At 45.0% G+C, this 4,690-nt stretch overlaps 1 pseudogene; it reads left to right on the top strand.

Moving 5' to 3' along the window:
* The window catches only part of LOC108542248 (non-histone chromosomal protein HMG-14 pseudogene), a 10,064-nt pseudogene extending 6,399 nt beyond the window's left edge, over nt 1–3,665 (top strand).
* The last annotated feature ends 1,025 nt before the right edge of the window (nt 3,666–4,690 follow it).

Genomic DNA, 4,690 nt, shown 5'->3' with positions numbered 1-4,690 from the left:
AAAAAAAAAAAAAAAAAAAAAAAGTGCATGATGACATATGACGTCATATTATAGGAAAGAGTTGGCACCTGCAAGCTAGGCAGTTCGAGGAGGGTTTAATAAAGGGACCAGTACACAGTGTGGTCATGGGAATGCGGGAACCCAGGACTTGCCCCAAAGGACTGTTACTATCCCTAGGTCTGGGGGAGGCAACGGTGATCAGAACCCAAAAGGCAGAGTACGCACGCGCCATGGAGAGGCTCCTTGGGAAGCCCTGTGACCTCTGAACCCAAAAGGCAGAGTCCGCACGCGCCATGGAGAGGCTCCTTGGGAAGCCCTGTGACCTCTGAACCCAAAAGGCAGAATCCGCACGCGCCATGGAGAGGCTCCTTGGGAAGCCCTGTGACCTGTGATCTAGGGAAGCAGCTCCCTGAGGAAGCCCCTGTAGGAGGAAACCAGGGGAACACACACAACCACTCTCTCCTCCCTGACGGGGATCCCTGTTAGGGACTCCAGCTAGCAGCCAAAGGACACAGGTCTGCTGAGAGGAGAGCAGGGTGGGAGGGGGTGGACCGTGGACCTGGAAGCTCGGAGAGAGGAGAGCAGGGTGGGAGGGGGTGGACCGTGGACCTGGAAGCTCGGACGGAATACATTCGGCCCATTGTGAGTCTACACAACAGTGGGATGAATGTTACCTATTGGTTTTGTTTGTTTTGTGTTGTGTTGAGACAGATCCTTGCTGTGCTGCCCAGGCTGGAGTGCAGTGGCATGATCTTGGCTCACTGCAACCTCTGCCTCCTGGATTCAAGTGATTCTCCTCCCTCAGCCTCCTGAGTAGCTGGGATTACAGGCGCCTGCCACCATGCCGGCTAATTTTTTTTTTTTTTTCTATTTTTAAGTAGAGATGGGGTTTCACCATGTTGGCCAGGCTGGTCTCGAACTCCTGACCTCAAGTGATCCGCCCACCTCGACCTCTAAGTGCTGGGATTACAGGCGTGAGCCACTGCATCTGGCCACCTTTTGTTTGTTTGTTTGTTTTTACACGTTTTCACCATCCATCGCATGTTAACTGTTTTAGGTCTATTACACTTTTCTAACATGTTACGGTGCAGTAGCATCTTTGCACCGTATGTTCTTAAAGAGCCCTTCATGACTCATTCTTTGCCTTGCCACTTGTCATACTAGAAATAGAATTTAAATTATTATTTCCCGAAAGTGTGACCATCCATTTACTTACAGCAAAACCTAGTCACTTTTCTTACTGTTAACATAGCTTCACACAATTTCCCACAGAACTTTTCCCATCAGTTTGACTTTTTATTACCTAAAAGAACTTAATATTACTCTCACTATTGATAGCCTATTATTTTTATACTCTCCTCCAGATAATGTATGCAAGCAACTTAAAGTACAATCTGGACTAATAAGGACTATTTTAATCATTAGTGTTTAAATGATTACACTTATTAACTAATGATTAATGATGAGTTAAACTCAAACTGGTGTAGCAGAGGAACTGATCGGCTCATGTTACTAAAAAGTCTGATTTAAGGCAAGACTGGATCCGCGCGCTCAAACAATGCTTTCAGGAATCTGTGTCTCCAGCTCTCAGCCCTGCTCTTCCCTGACTCTACCTGGGTGGCATCAAGGTGCGTTCTGGCAGTTTCAGGCCCATGTCCTGCTAGTTTAGCAATACCAGGGGAAAGAGAGCCTTTTTCAAAATAGTGCAGCAAAAGTCCCAGGACGGAATCCCCTTGGTGTGACCTGGGGTCAAACGTCTCTTCTGTAATGAGTCGTTGTGGCTAGCCGATGGGATGTGCGGATTTTTCTGGACTGACTCATATGCCGATTCCTGAAGTTCCACCAAATGACATGGGCTCATGTTTATGGAGAAGCAGGCCCTCAAGAAAAGCAGGTGCTTTCATCAGAAGAGGGGTAGAGGTTGCACAGAGAAAAATTATGTTCATCTTCTTTCCAAGGTTAGTACTGATTCCTTAGAAGAGCTACTGTTTATAAGGCCGGGCGCGGTGGCTCACGCCTGTAATCCCAGCACTTTGGGAGGCTGAGGGGGACAGATCACAAGGTCAGGAGATTGAGACCATCCTGGCTAACATGGTGAAACCCCGTCTCTACTAAAAATACAAAAAAAAAAAAAAAAAAAAAAGTAGCCGGGCATGGTGGCCGGCACCTGTTGTCCCAGCTACTCGGGAGGCTGAGGCAGAATAGCGTGAACCTGAGAGATGGAGCTTGCAGTGAGCCAAGATCACGCCACTGCACTCCAGCCTGGGCGACAGAGCGAGACTCCGTCTCAAAAACAAAAGAAGAATTACTGTTTATACTTCATCCACAGGAGACCACTGGTCTCCATCCCTCATTCCTGGTTTCTAAGCAACTCCCCATTTACCAGAAAACAGCACTCACAGTCCTAGAATATATGTAGTTGCTTTTAGAAAGTAAAAAGGTTTTTGAAAATGTAAATAGATTACCTATAACAAACACACACGTTTCCCCATAACAGAGTTTCAATAAGATAAAATTCCCTCTTAATAGCCTGGTTGTCTTTTCCTCGAATTGCTTATGTTTCCTGAGGAGTTCATTAAAACAACCAGCTGACTTGTCAAGCTGCATCGCAGTGCGGAGAGCGCTGGATGGAGAGAGAAGCTCTCACTTTAGATCCAGCTCTGTTGCTCACAAAGGGCCTTGTTTGTTCATCAGTAAAATGAGGTTGGACAAGAATTCCAAAGTCGATTCCAGCAGTAAGAACTTAGAGTTCTATTCTGAAATACGTATCATCGAAGAGGTAGGAGGGCAGGAATACTGCTCGTTCAGGACAGAGAGGTTAGGGTCCTCAGCCTGCAGCTATGGGTCAAAGCTGGGAGAAAGAGTTGCAACCTCAAATTTCATAGGCTTAGAGGAGTTTATGCGCATTAAAGGATGCAGTCAACAGAGGGATAAGACAAACCACTAGACAGGAGAGAACATTTGTTCATCACGTATCTGATAAGGCGTTAATATCCAGAATAGATCAAGAACTTTTATAACTCAACAACAACAACATAAACAAATAACCTCACTTAAAAATGGGCAAAGGGATTGTTCTCCGGGCCGGGCGGGCGCGCGGGTCCTGGGACTGCGGCCCGCGTCCATTCGCGCGTCTCCTTCTCCCCACAGGTCAGCTCCGCCGAAGGGGCCGCCAAGGAAGAGCCCAAGAGGAGATGGGTGCTGCTCTCAGCTAAACCTCCTGCAAAAGTGGAAGCGAAGCCGAAAAAGGCAGCAGTGAAGGATAAATCTTCAGACAAAAAAGTGCAAACAAAAGGGGAAAAGGGAGCAAAGGGAAAACAGGCCGAAGTGGCTAACCAAGAAACTAAAGAAGATTTACCTGCAGAAAACGGGGAAATGAAAACGGAGGAGAGTCCAGCCTCTGATGAAGCAGGAGAGAAAGAGGCCACGTCTGATTAATACCATATACCATGTCTCACCAGTAGTGCCTCTCTCCCTTCTTGTACAATCCAGAGGAATATTTTTATCAACTATTTTGTAAATGCAAGTTTTTTAGTAGCTCTAGAAACATTTTAAGAAGGAGGGAATCCCACCTCATCCCATTTTTTAAGTGTCAATGCTTTTTTTTAAGAGGTGAAATCATTTGCTGGTTGTTTATTTTTTGGTACAACCAGAAACTAGTGTGGGATATTGAATTATGGGAGGCTTTGACTGTCTCTGGTGTCAGCTTAACATTCCATAGATGGGGGGTTAGTTTTTATATCCTAGAATACAAAGCATATTGAATGGCAATATGGAGTCAGTCCTGTATTTAATGTCTTGAACATTTTAAATTACTTCTATTCCCGTGTTGTTTTTTAGTAGAATTATTTCCTACAGAAAACCACTCCTTGATTATGGCGGTCCCTGTCAGAATTGTGTGCACTCTGTAACATCTTTAGTTGTGGTAGTCCTGTTTGCCTAATAACTTTGTTACTGTGCTGTGAAAGATTACAGATTTGAATATGTAGTGTACATGCTATTCAGTTGTGAACTGGTGGGCCATATGTAACAGCTAACCAACATGTGAAGATACTGGTACTTGATAGCCTCTTAAGGAAAATTTGCTACCAAATTTTAAGCTGGAAAGTCACTGGAATAACTTTAAAAAAGAATTACAATGCATGGCTTTTTAGAATTTCATTACATATGTTAAGAATTGTGTACAAACTGAAATGTCTGTACTGATCCTCAACCAATAAAATCTCAATTATGAAAAAAAATGGGCAAAGGGCTTGAGTAGACAATTCTTCAAAACAGATAATACAAATAACTAACAAACCTATGAAAAGATGCTCAACAGCACTAATCATTAGGAAAATGCAAATCAAAATCTTAATGAGATATCGCCTTATACCCATTAGGATGGCTGCTATAAAACACACACACAAGGCTGGGCGTGGTGGCTCATGACTGTAATCCCAGCACTTTGGGAGGCCGAGGCGGGAGGATCACAAGGTTGCAACCTCCGCCTCCCAGGTTCAAGCAATTCTCCTGCTTCAGTCTTCTGAGTAGCTGGGATTACAGATGCGCATCACCACGCCCAGCTAATTTTTTGTTTTTAGTAGAGACGGGGTTTTACGATGTTGGCCAGGCTGGTCTCGAACTCCTGACCTCAAGTGATCTGCCCACCTCGGCCTCCCAGAGTGCTGTGATTACAGGTGCGAGCCAC

The sequence above is a fragment of the Rhinopithecus bieti genome, unplaced genomic scaffold (genome assembly GCF_001698545.2).
Source record: "Rhinopithecus bieti isolate Rb0 unplaced genomic scaffold, ASM169854v2 scaffold_21777, whole genome shotgun sequence".
NCBI lineage: Eukaryota > Metazoa > Chordata > Mammalia > Primates > Cercopithecidae > Rhinopithecus > Rhinopithecus bieti.
The sequence above is the reverse complement of the archived record's forward strand: the minus strand, read 5'-3'. Positions and strand labels throughout refer to the sequence as shown.